The following is a 14,409-nucleotide window of genomic DNA, read 5'->3' as shown; positions in this document are numbered from 1 at the left end:
TGTCAATCCCACTAACACATCACCTCTGAAATTTCGATTCAAATATCTCATTCTGATTTACATATCTTCCTATGCAAATCATCACACTGAGGAAGTTTCCCCATGAATAAGATCTCCTTTCATTGACCCAACCTGTTTTTCTTATTTTCACCCCCCATCATATTCTCAACTCTATTCTCGGAGATATATCATTATCACATCCTCTTAAAATCACCTTTATTTTCCTTGACATTTTCTTTTTTTGGTCACACGCATCTGTAGAAGCCGAAACCTCAAAAACCCAACCATTCTCCATGTTCAAAAGCAGCGATACATGTCTAGAGAAAATCACTTAACCACACTTACTGGTATTACCTTAAATTCATGACCACAGTTCTCAAACTGGCTCTTAGATCTCTTCCAATTTTGATTACACTTTAGTGTGTTTGCTCTCCTGCTCTCCTAAACAACAATTTCCTCCTTCTCAACATTTTAATAAAATATCTTACTCTCAGCTGATGATCTTTCCTCACTTATACTTGGGAACATAGGTGCACCCAGACTGACTTCCACCATTAAATACACCAGTCGACCCACATCATGCTGCCCCTCCACCCTCCAACTTTCAGGGATGGATGAAGTGTCTCTGGGCCCATCAGTGGTAAATCCCTCCAGTGGCTCAGTTTTGCCCTTAGAGTGAAATCCAAACTCCTCAGCATGGCTCCTGCCTGCTTCTTTCTTGTCCTGTTGTATAATTGTTCAACAGGCTCCACTCACATCACCATCAGCATCAGCATGTTTTTTGTTCTTGTCACGGGGCCTTTGTGTTTGCTGTTTCTCCAACTGGAAAGCTCTACTACAGGTCCTCGCAAGGTTGTTTCCTTTTCAGACCATGCAAGACATAGTTCAAGTGTCACCACCTCAGAGAGACCTTCCCAAACAGTTCAAACATGATTAGCTGCCCCTGGGATGTTCTCTCATACATTTTTTTTTCTGCCTATGTTTTCTTTCCTTCCTTCCTTCCTTTCTTCCTTCCTTCCATCCTTCCTTCCTTCCTTCCTCCTTCCTTCTCTCTTTCCTTATGGAGCACAAGCATAGTCCATTTAGCTTTATCAGAACTAAGTGTGATGGCGATGAGAGGAGAAGGGGAGATTTTGATATACGTCTGCATAATTGATCTCCCAGAAGACAACATACTAAGTGCTGTGCAAGCAGCATCATCTCATGCACCTTCACCAGAATGGAAAATCAACTTTTAACCTCTTTTTATTCATTTTGTTGGAAAAATGTCTTGTTATTAAATTGTCTTTTATTTATTTACTATTCATTAAAAAACATTAAATATGAAGTGCAACTTTAAAACTGAATTCTAAATTCTGTCTCATATTTTTGTGAGTAAACAAAATGCATACTGATCACATTCATGCACTCTATGTGTCCATAACTCCAAAAGTAATAGGAAGACTTCTTAGAAGTACTTTTATCCACTTCCTCCTTTGAGTCAGGATTCTACATTTGGTATACACCTAATTCCATATCTCAGATCCTGCATGGAGTTTTTGAACCAGTGATTGTTGTTAATATGGTGCGTGGGAATAACCTGGGAGAGGATGTCTCCCAGGAACAGGAGAAAATGGAACACAAGGCTGCTGCAGTGAGTTCAGATCTAATCTTGCTCTGGTGCTTCCCAGGACACTAAAGCAAGGAGAAAATGGCAACACTAACAGTTTAGGTACAGCACTAGAGGTGAGAGCATACACATTTCTGAAGCCTCCGAGGAAAATAGCTCTTTCCTAGAAATCAAGTTGGTAGTTACATTTTCTGACTTTGACCTCAAGTAGGTTACTTAACCTCTTGGTAATAAGAATGTTTCTATAAAAGCAAAGTATTTTCAGTACCTTACTTTATTTGCCTAATCACTCCTTCCTATTGCAAGATTCTTATTATCAGAGAGTCCATTTTGTTGTCTTATTTATTTTTGTAAACTCCTTGGCATTCAACTTGTGACATAGATAGATAGATAGACAGATAGATAAGACAGATGCTTAAAAATATAGTAGGTGCTCAGAAATAAAAGACAAGAGAAAGGAAGGAAGAAAGAAAGGGGGAACAGATAGGAGGGTGAAAGGGTGGGAGAGAAGAAGAGAGAAAAAGATAAAAATGATGGTTATTCAGTAATTACAAAGAGGGTTTTCTGGAATATTCTTTTTTTTACTTGCTTTTCTTCTTTTATTTAAGTATAATTGCTGTACAATATTATATAAGTTATTGGTGTACAATATTATTTTATACAGAGTAACTTGTACCTCTTAATCCCCTACCCTTCCTTACCCCTTCCCCCTTCCCTCTCCACACTGGTAACCACTAGTTTGTTCTCTGTATCTGTGAGTCTGCTTCTCTTTTGTTATAAAAATATGGAACACATCACAGATTTGTATGTCCTCTTTGCACGGGGGCCATGCTAATCTTCCAATTTTAGTGTATGTGCTGCAGAAGTGAGCACTGGAATATTCTTAATAATTATCAAACTTAAAGCTTAATTACTGCTCTTTATTAAATAATTTATTTTAACACATTTAGCCACTAGAGAGCTTATGTATAATAAAGCACTTCAAAATGTATGAAGAAATTCCAACTGAACTATTACTAAATAAAAATACAAAGATGGGAAATTCATAAGCAATGAATTTTTTCTTTTAGCTAATGTGGTAGAATAAAAGGGCATTTTTATGAAATACCTATATTAATGTTGATGTGCATATCAATCTGTGAGTACTTTTATTGTTACTAGGATTAGGAGTTCATTTTTAGTAGTTCTTATGTCAACTTAGTAGTATAGTTACTATTATTGACCATTTAAAAAATTTTCCTCTTTTTTATTGTCAGTTCCAAATTGGTCAGGAGCAAAGAAAAGTAGTCTGAAATGTGATTTGCTCCTAAACCCACAGAAATCCATGATATGGAAGGGTTTTCTTAGATTGGACAGGCGTGGCATTTGATGACATGAAAGTGCTTAGTAAATTTGGGGACTGCACATCCCTGGGTTCAGGAGTCAAGGAAGCTTCCTGCAGAAGCATGAGTTTCAGAGTTTGAGAAGCAAACACCACCTTGAAAGTGGTTAATAATACACTAACTTATAAGCTGAGTGTAAGAAACCCCTATGTAAAATATAATGGGGTCTTTTTTCTCTCCATTGGTATATATTTAAAAATCTTTAAAAATATTCTAGGAAAAAAGTGGGTGTTACATTCCTTACTGTGTGCTTTAAAAAAGGATTTTCCACTTGTTCATCTCTAGAAGGTCATCTCGGAGATGTACATGCCGGGCCTTCATTAGGTCTCCTCTTGCATTCATATTTAACTTTCTTTCATTCGGTGGCCTTTATTAGCTGAGCTCCTGGAGCTTGTAGCACATTTTAAACAGCAACACTGGGAGGATGTAAATGCAGAATAATGTATCAGGACTCAAATTTGCATGGTCAAATGTCAAAAAAATTAGACCTTCCCCAGAACCATGTCAAGAGAAATAACATAAGTGGGCAAACTCAACAGCAGGCATGCCATTATCATTTAGCGAAAGCTGTCATCACTGCCAGCAAGTGGAAGCAGTGGTCATTAGCTGGAGCTCTGCCGGGGGACGTTGCAATTCTTCCTTTTCCTTTTTTTTTTAAAAGATTTATATTTTTTCCCCATCATCTGACAGTATTTCACAGAACGCCACAGTGCGATGTTGCCTCCCTGACAGGAAAGTCAAGAGGTGGGGGAGGGTGCCTTTGGAGTCGGGGGAGTGGAGGGCTAAGGAGAAAAATCCATAATCGTCCACTGTCAGCTGGAGGGTGCAGGAATTGCATTACCTATTGGATAAATACTCACAAATTTTTCCTTTTCCTTTTTTTTTAAAAGATTTATATTTTTTCCCCATCATCTGACAGTATTTCACAGAACGCCACAGTGCGATGTTGCCTCCCTGACAGGAAAGTCAAGAGGTGGGGGAGGGTGCCTTTGGAGTCGGGGGAGTGGAGGGCTAAGGAGAAAAATCCATAATCGTCCACTGTCAGCTGGAGGGTGCAGGAATTGCATTACCTATTGGATAAATACTCATTAAGAGTAATCACTTTATTTCAGCTCTGTAATGACATTAACAAGCTTGGAATACAGGGAATTACATGAGTCAGAACAAATAATTGAATATTCTACTGTGGAGGGAACACAGCACAAGTCGGCCTTCATGTCATGCCATCTCTGAAGCTAGCACAGCATGCAATTAGATAATAAGCTTAAACAGCATTAAATTGGCACTGCTCATACCACCACTGAGAAAAAAGAAGTATTAATTGTTCAACTCTCACCTGCTTGTAATTTCATGCAATGCAAATACCAGCAAGTCTGCCCTATTTTGATTTAAATGGACTTATACAAAGGATTTAAACAAACCAATAAAAATGAAATATAAAGAGAATCTGAGATAATGAAAAGTGAAAACAGATGCTGACTAAAAACCATGTTCAGTGAGGAAGGGTTCCTCTTTGAATGGGAGGTGGATGAAAACTTGGCTACATTTTAAAATGTACATTTACCATAATAATGTGACAGGTGTCCTATATATTTTTTTCTCAATATTTCTAGCTGGCGATTTCCTTTCAACATTATTTTAAAATCTCCTGAATATGTGCGCTGAGATGGGATTCATACATTTAAGTACAATCAGCGCAGCTGGGTAGATAGGCATTGATGATGATATAGATACAGATATCACTATAGAAACAGATATAAACAGAGATACAGGCATGATTAATATTGGTGCATCATTAATCATGGAGAATGTTAAAGGTATGTAAAGCTTTCAAACAGAACAGGATGATTCTGTGTTGTGACAAACAAGAAAAGATGGTCAAAAGCAGGTAAACCACGTGAGATACTTTCCTAACTGGTTTGACGTATTAGCAAGCTAGGACCCTGAGAGAAGAGAAAGCTGCCTTTTTGACACCCCATCCCAGTGCCACAGGAGTGTCATTTAGTGTGCTGTATCCATAAGCATGAGTTAACCTAATGTGATGCATCAAATTACACAAGCTGTTAGAGAATGCCAAGGAGAACCCAGAATGATGCTGCTTCTTCTGGCTCCACACAGAGGAGGGTGCCTTCCTCTCCCAGGGTGGCTGCCCAGATCAGAGCAGGTTGAGATGAGCCGTGAGAGCCTGGGTGCTCTGGGGATGGCAATTTGGGAAGTATCAGTTTCCAGTCAATTCTACCACAATTCCAAATCTGTGTAGTTATTCAGAAGAGCCAATCAGCACTGGATATTTGATAGGCAAACTCAATAATCATTTATAATGTTGACAGGTTAAGGGTCTCTAAGGCAATGCTTAATATACACAGTGGGTTTGAAAATAAGAGAAAACAAATAAAGGAATCTCTATATTCTTGAGCAAATATCTTTTCTTTCTCTAGACATACAATCTTCCAATCAGGGATTTTCTTTATCATTCCCAGCCTCACAGGACACACAAAACCATTTTGAATCTATTTTTCTAAGTAGACCACCATACAGCGTTCACCTCAGTACTTGCCTATAACTCATGTGGGTGTTTGAAAGTTATTCTTTAATAAAGGCAAGGGGGAAAAAGAAACTAGGTCCTACTTTAGGACAATTTAGAATGTGTCAATAAATTCAAGATTGAGAACTAAAATAGAAATTTGAGTATTTATCATGTCTCTCCTATAAAATAAATTGAAACTCTTAGAAGAAAGATTATCCACTAGCCCAATCTTTCTGAGGGAATAACATCTAGCATACTGCATTGTGTAGCAGGTACCCAATTCATCTTTAAAAAATAAGGAAAAGGACATACTGCAAGTAAAAAACTGGAATTAAAATGAGCATTAGCAGAATGCTCTCTCTCTCTCTCCTTCCTTATTTTTCTTCTCTCTCTATCCTTTTCCCTCTTTTCATGCCCGCTTTTTCTCTCTATATATATATCAATAAAATGACTAGTTTCAGTCTACTTATAATGAGAGGCAGTTATACTGGGTCTTAGCTTTCATAAAACATGTACTAGTTATACAAAGAACTATCTTAATTACTCTTTGGTAAAAAATAATGTATATACTGATGATTCTCTATCTATCTTATTATGTGTTAGGCACTGTAGGGGATATCTTCAAGTATGTACATTTCTATTGGGTCCAAAAACATGTATGAGACAATTAAGATAGGATACAAACAAAATTAAGAGTTACATTGTATAACAGGATAATCCAAAATTAATTCACAGAAGAGATCTATTTATGTAGTCATTCAATAAATATTGATTGATTTCGTGATGTATGCCAGGCACTACGCTGTTTAAAACACGAAGACGTGCCCAGTTTCCTCAAGGAACTGTATTTCCTTGGAGTAGACAAGCATGCACAATGTGATGGAGAATGTGGTTCTCACTATAACTTTTTTTGCAAAGATATTTCTCGGGAAGAAACGTTCTTGTCAAGATGAAATCAAGAGAGACTTGGCTTTTGGCAGTGAAGTCCTGTGGGAAGTGTGGCAAACAAAGGACACGAGTGCGACCCCTGCTAGGGAAATGGAAAAGGTCAAGTGCCCTCCAAGTCACCCTTCCTCACGGCCACCCCATTTAACATCCAGACCCCAGGTCTTTGTAGAGCTGTTAAACTCACTGCAGACTGGAGAAGAGGATGCTGGAGGAGTCCTGTTATTATTTTTTCCTTGAAACAGACAGGACGATGGCATTCTGTGTACATGCAGAAACTTGGGATAGAAAGGTTGGCTCATGTGGTGGGGACTTTCAGGAAGGGGGAGAAGGCTTTGGCTGATCCTGCAAAGGAATTGTAGCTCTCTCAAGCTTGGTTTGATCCTTGCTGAAGAAATTTCATCTGGCCTGAGACTTAGAAAGAGGTAAACTGGGATAGATTGTTTCATGCAGTTAGATAGCTTGTGCAAACCAAGAAGGCATAGGAGAACGTATCTTCCCCTCCAGTATTGTTACAAGATAAAGTTCATTAGGGTAAGTACCATGAATGAGGCTGATCTTTTATGTCATGAAAATGGGATTATAAATTTTCTTAAAGGTAATGAAGAACTATGGAGAATATACACAGGAAAGGAACATCTCAATGCCAACAACAAACAAAAATGAATGCAGCATTCCTATAACACAATGTATAAATGGGCAATGACTGGGAATAGGAAATTTATAAGAAAGGAAACCTGAAAGGTCCAAGGTTTTCCACCATTACAATGTCACACAGAAGAGTTTCACAGCTCTAAAAATCCTGTGTTTCACCTGTGTATCCCTATCCACAATCCAGACCTGTGGCAACCACTCATCTTTGTACTGTCTCTACAGTTTTGCTTTTTCTTATTGCTGAGTAATATTACATGGTATGGATGTATCACACTTTGTTTGAAGGTTATCTTGTTTGCTTCCAGTTTCTGAAGATTATGAATAAATTTGCTACAAAAGTTCTTTTGCTGGATACACACACACAAACACACACACACACACATGCTCATTTTCAAGTCCATTGGATAAGTACCTAGGAGCACAATTGCTGAATCATATGGTAAGACAACATTTAGCTTAGTAAGAATCTGAGAAACAATCTTCCACGATGGCAATGCCATTTTGTATTACTTGTAGCAGTAAATGTGAGTTCCTATCACTCTGCATCCTTTCCAGCAGCTGGTATTACAGATTTTGAGTTTATTTTGTTGTTGTTGTTTTGGTTTTATTTTACCCATTTGAATAGATGTGTAACGACATCTCATTATTGTTTTAATTTTCACTTCCGTAAAAACATATGATGTTGAATGTCTTTTCATCTACTTATTTGCCATGTGTGTATCTTCTTTGGTAAGGTGTCTGTTCAGATATTTCGCACATTTTTAACTGGATTGTTTGTCTTATTGTTGAGTTTAAGAGATTTTTGTATATTTTGGATAAAATTCTTTAACAGATTTGGATTTTGCAATATTTTCTCCCAGGCTGTGTCTTGCTTTTTTTTTTTTTTTTTGGTCTCTTAATAGTAACTTTCACAGAGCATAATTTTTATTTTCATAAAGTCCAACTTTTTCTTTTATCTTTTCACAGATCATGCTTTTGGTGTTGTGTCTAAATACTCCTCACCAAACACAGACCACTTAGATTTTTTCCTGTTTTCTTCCAGAAGTTTTACAGTTTTTCATTTTACATTTTTGTCTATAATGCATTTTGAGTTATATTTGGTGAAAGGTGTAAATTCTGTGCCTAGACTCATTCCTTCCTCTTTCCCTCCCTCCCTCCTTCTCTCTCTTTCTCTCTTTCTTTCTTTCTTCACAAATGGATGTCTAGTTTTTCTAAAACCATTTGTGGAAAGATTATCTTTGTTGATTGAATTTGTTCCTTTCCAAAGGTAGATATTGGTATCTATAATGTCTCAGCTTTCACCAATACCAAGCTGCTGTGATTACTGTAGATTTTTGGTAAGTCATGAAGTTAGGTAATGTCAATCCCTTAACTTTCTTCTTTTTCTTAATTATTGTGTTGGCTATTCTGGGTCTTTTGACTTTCTGTGTAAACTTTAGAATTAGTTTAGCATGAAATACCATGAACTAGCTTCCCAGGATTTTATTTGGGATTGTGTTGAACATATATATCAAGTTGAGAAGAATTGACTACAAAAAATGTTGAGTCTTCCTATCTGTGAACCTGGATTATTTCTCCACTTCTTTAAATCTTTGACTTTCTCTTACTTTTTTCATCCAAACTTCATAGTTTTGTGGATATAGACTCCGTACATATTTCATCAAATTTATATGTATTATATTTTGTGATGCTAATTTAAATGGTATTGTGATTTTGATTTCAGCATCCAATTGGTATTATTGGTATGTAGAAAAGCAATTGTTTTGTTTATTAACCTTATAGTAAACCTGTACACTGTAGTCCGTTTGATAATCCTTGTGATAATTAGTTTCAAGAGTTTTGTTGTTATTATTGTTGTTGTTGCAGTTGTTAATTCTCGGGGATTTTTTAACTAGACCAACATAGAACAAAAACAGCTTTATTCCTTTATTCCCAGTCTGTAGACCTTTCACATCTTTTCCTTTGATTGCATTAGATAGTGACTCCAGTGCAAAGTTGAGTAGCGGTAGTGAGAGGAAGCATTCTTGCTTTGATCCTGATCTTAAGAGGAGAGCATCTTGTTTTTCATCATTAAATATGATGTTAACTCTAGGACTTTTGTCTGTTTTTGAATGTTCATTACCAAGTTGAGAAAATTTGCCTCTATTTCTAGTTTGCTGAGAGTTTTTATCATAAATAAGTTTGGATTTTGTCAAGTGCTTTTCCCTCACCTATTAATATAATCATATAATTTTCTTTCGTAGCCTACTGATGGATTACATTAATTGATTTTCAAATGTTGAACCAGGCTTGCATACCTGGAATAAATCCCTCTTTGCCATGGTATATACCTATTTTTATAAATAATTGCATTTAATTTGCTAATATTTTGTTGAAGTTTTTATACCTATATTTATTAGAGATATCAGTCTGTAGTTTTCCTTTTTGTAATTCTTTATTAGGTTTTGACATTAAGGTAATGGTGATCTGATAGAAGGAGCTATAAAGTGTCCCCTTTGTTTCTATTTTTGGAAGGAGTTTTAGAGAATTAGTATGATTTCTACTTTAAATTTTAGCAGAATGTACAAGTGAAACATTTAGGACCTGGTGGTTTCTTTTTTAGAAACATTATTAACTATTGATCACTTCCTTTTATAGATATAGTTCTATTCATATTATCCTTTTCTAATGTGTACATTTTGATGGTTTATGATCTTTCAAGTTACTGGCCCAAATAAAATGTCAAATTTGTGGACATAGAGTTTTTCCTAATTTTCATTTATTATTTTACTATCCAGCAGAACAATAGTGATGATCCCTCTTTAGTTTTGATATTTAATAAATCATTTCATCTCTTTTTTCATGCTTAGACTGGGTACAGTTTCATCAATTTTATTGATCTTTCCAAAGAATCAGTTTGGTTTTCTTGATTTGTTCTATTGGCTTCCTGTTTACAATTTAATTTATTTCTGCTTTAATTTTTATTGCTTTTTTTCTTAATTTAAGTTTAAATTACTTTTCTTTCTTTGGTTTAGTAAGGTGGAAGTTTAGCCTATAGATTCCACAAATTTTCCCATATATATGCATGCAATGCTATAAATTTCTCTCTAAACACTGTTTTCACCACATCACAAAAATTTTGGTAAGTTTCTTACTTGTTTTCATCTAATTTAAACATCTTAAGTGTCTCAAAGGTTGGCAATATTTTTAAAAGTCTCAAGACTTTTCTTTGTCTCGAGTGTTATTTACAAGTGTTGCATTTAGTCTCCAAAACTGTTAGTGGTTGCTCTAGAATTTGCAATACACATTTACCACTAATCTACATCTACATTCAAGTAACACTTTATTGTTTCACAGGTAGTATAGGTAACATAGAACTGACTATTCAAAATTCCTCCCTTGCAATGTTATAAGTAAATAACATTTCTGTCATCCATTACACTCATCCATATGCTATAATCACCCAGTACATTTTTGCTATTATTACTTTAAACAGATCAATTTAGATCAATTAAGAATAAGAAAAAAGAAAATATTTTATTTTGCCTAAATTTATTCCTTTTTTGATGCACTTCCTTTCTTTATGTAGATCTAACTTACTGGCCTAAATAATTTTCCTTCTCTCTGAAGAACTTCTTTAAACATTTCTTGTAAGGCAGCTCTGTTAGCTCCAAAATCCCTTAGGTTTTTTCCTGCCTAGGAATTTGTTTCTTTCTGTTTCAGTTTGTTTTTCTTTTTTTTTTTTTCTTTTTTTAACATCTTTATTGGAGTATAATTGCTTTGCAATGGTGTGTTAGTTTCTGCTTTATAACAAAGTGAATCAGCTATACATATACATATATCCCCATACCTCCTCCCTCTTGTGTCTCCCCCCCACCCTCCCTATCTCACCCCTCTAGGTGGTCACACTTTGAACAGTAATTTTACTGTGTGCAGAATTATCATTGGTTGAATCTTTTCATTTACCACTTTAAACATTTTACTCTATGCTTCTTGTTTGCATAATTTCTGGTGAGATGTCTCATGTAATTCTTATCCTTATTCCACTATAGGTAAGGTGTTTCTTTCCTCTGGCTTATTCTAAGATTTTCTCTTTGCCTTTATTCTTCTGCACTGTGACTAGTGATAGACTTTTTTTTTTTTGTATTTACCCTGCTTGGTGTTCTTTGAGCTTCCTAGCTCTATGACTTTTTGTCTGTCATTAATGTTGGATACATTTCAGCCATTATTACTTCAAACATTACTTCTGTTCCTTGTGTCTTTTCTTTGTCTGTTATTCCCATTCAGCATGTTTTATACTTATTGTAATTGCCCCAAACTTCTTGAATATTATGTTCCATCTTTTTCATTCCTTTTTCTCTTCGTATTTCAGTTTCAGAAGTTCCTGTTGACTTATTTTCAAACTGATTGGTCCTTATTGTCCTTCCTGTCTCTCCTGGGTCACCCATCACTCCTTCTATGTGTCCATTCTGAGACTTCTGTGTACTTTACTTCTAAGGATGTGTATTTGGGATTCTCTTGGGAGGAGAAAACTTGGGTTACTGGGCAAATTTACCTTCAGGTGCAGGAGGCAAAATGTCTGTCATTTAATGTGGACTTTACCCGGGTGTAGGAGTATAAGAGCACAGGTGCCTTGGCTCAAGAATAGACAAACTCAGAGGCAGAATTTACACTTTAGAGCTCCCCGAAGACTGAAACTAAGACTTAAAGGACACTACTGTTTAGCTTCTTCCTCTTCCCTCTCTGACTTCCACAGTTTCTCACTGCATTTTCATCGAGCAATTCCTTAATCAGTCACTTGCACATGAATCCTGATTTCAGGGTTTGCTTCTGGGGAGTACAACTTAAGCCATTGGTCCAGCAATCTCTTATTATTTCATTAAAGATTTGATCTTTTTAAGAAGAGTTTTTTTCTTTATTATGTTGTCTAGCTTTCGATTTACCTTTAGCAGGAAGGTGGGGACAAATTGCCTAGTCTACTCAGAGCAAAGTAGAAGTCTGCATTCTCAGTCTGGTGCCATTATCTGAATATCAGTGCCTTGAGTGTGGTGAGCAGCTCTCCGTTTGCTCAGGATCATTCTGTCCTGGTTTTACTACTGAAAGTCCTGTGTCCAGAGAAACCCCACAGTTCTGGGCAAACAGGGTCAGTTGGTTATCTTAACCAACTTGAAAAAATTCCTCTTGGTAGGGCAATTGGGAGCAGTGCCTGTTCTGTGCCATCTCAGCCTTTTTCTTTCCTTTATATATTTTAACTCCAAATGTGTTCTTTATCTTGCCTCAATCTTTGTGGTAAGAATGTCTCCACTGCCTCTTTACTTTCTGTCTCTCCCAATGTCTCTTCTAAGTTATCTCAGCGCCATTCCTACTAGTGAAACCTGAAACATCTCTCTCCTATAATAAAATGGATTTTACTTCTGACCCACTCTACTCAAAAAAATCTTCTAGACTTGGAATGGAAACAGGGCAGATCTGGAGATCTATGATGCTGGTTTGGTGCCCTGTCACTGTAGCACTAGTTATCATTGTGGCTCTGTTTTAAACAAAGTTGCCCTATCTCTCTCTCTTTTTAATTCTATATTCCTGGGAGAGAATAACTGCTTGGTCAGCGTGTATTGCTTGTTTATCCTAGATGGATGTACTCTGGCAAGGGGGTGGAGCTATATGACACAGACATGAGTGGACAGAGGGGGCTTAATACAATTATCTAAGAGTGATCCTTAGATAAAGGAGATCATTGTGAGTCAGGAAGTATACCTACAACATCTGTTAGGTCAGTGGTCCTCAAAGCATGGTCCCCAGACCACAGTATCATCAGCACCACCTGGGAATGTATAACAAATGCAAATTATTGAGCCCTATCCTAGAACTACTAGATCAGAAACTCAGAGCTGGTCCCAAATAAGCCCTTCTGGTGATCTTGTTGCATAGTAAATTAGATTTTTTAATTTTCTTTTTTTTTTTGGCCACTCTGTGTGTCATGTGGGATCTTAGCTCCCCCACTAGGGATCGAATGTGCAGTGGAAGTGCAGAGTCTTAACCACTGGACCACCAGGGAAATCTGATGCATGGTAAATTTGAAAGCTCATCTTCCAGAGGACACCCTTGACTTCGTAACCCTGCTTTTATCATACTACAATTTATTTTTTCATAAAATAAGAAGAGATGATTGAACAATTTTTCTCAATAATGAGGAATAAAGAAGTATAATCCCATTCCTTGTGATGACAGTGATTACCCCTCAGACAGCAAGTGTCTTCCTGGAGAGTAGTACACAACAACAGCATGAGCCTAGGACAGACAAACAACACCGTTCCAGAATTCCATGAGGTTTGCTGCTCCTGGAATGTTTGGTGTATGAAAACAAAAACAAAAAACTAAATTTGATTCCATGGTCCAGGGCTTCCTTCTACACCTGCATGTCGTGAAGTGTGTTCCCTGATCAGATTCTGTCCTGTGTGGGATTCCATGCTTGCAGAGTGGGGCTGATTGAGGCTTTGCTGGCTGGAAAGACAAACTCACTCCTATAATAGCTATTTCTGTGAGGACAAACACTTGGCTGTTGCCGAATGGTCCAGTGGAGTCTCTTTACCAAACCACATAGTGGCTGGTTGGTCTCCTCAAGGAATAGTGTCATTGGGGAGGCTTAATATTGGTCTTTTTACCTTGAATATGAATCTTTGGTAAGTGCTACTCCATGCTGTGTCCATGTGTACCTTCAAGTAGAGAATCATTCACTCTGTACATGTACCTATTATGCAAATTCCCTGTTGGCCAATGATGATGGCTAGTTAATGTTGACTGGCTATTTTGTCTATTTGGTTGTTCAATGCTTCTTCCTTAATGGTCCCCTTCCAGTGGGCATTAGCATGTAGTACAAATATCATCACACATTGTACTCACTCCTATATATGCATCTAGTTCCTTTAATCAGAGTTCTTTGCCTGTAATATTCCAGTCCTTTTTTTTTTTTTTTTCAGGTCGCTCTCCAACTGGCCAGACCATTGGCAATTGTCTAGAAATACGTGTATATTCTCACATTGGTCCACTTCTTTTTCCACCCAAAGTGGATGGCCAGGTACATCATCATGACCAGTTATGCCCATTGGGAAGATTTTCTTTATCTGCTGGCTGTTATGGACATCTCAGAATGTCAGTAGTGGAGCTGCCATTCATTTTCAGCTTGCATCCATATCCTGAGCCAGCCTATCCTTCAGCTGATCATATGAGACCACCTCTAGGGCTGTAAGAAGGAGTTGGATATGGGTGATGCTGCAATCATAGTGGGTGGTAGTTCGTTCTGGGCTACCTGGTCA

At 37.0% G+C, this 14,409-nt stretch overlaps 1 pseudogene; it reads right to left on the bottom strand.

Moving 5' to 3' along the window:
* Window positions 1-2,387: 2,387 nt before the first annotated feature.
* Window positions 2,388-2,482, bottom strand: LOC112065591 (uncharacterized; annotated as a pseudogene).
* Window positions 2,483-14,409: the final 11,927 nt, after the last annotated feature.

Source organism: Physeter macrocephalus, chromosome 8 (genome assembly GCF_002837175.3).
Source record: "Physeter macrocephalus isolate SW-GA chromosome 8, ASM283717v5, whole genome shotgun sequence".
In the NCBI taxonomy this organism is placed as follows: Eukaryota; Metazoa; Chordata; class Mammalia; order Artiodactyla; family Physeteridae; genus Physeter; species Physeter macrocephalus.
The sequence above is the reverse complement of the archived record's forward strand: the minus strand, read 5'-3'. Positions and strand labels throughout refer to the sequence as shown.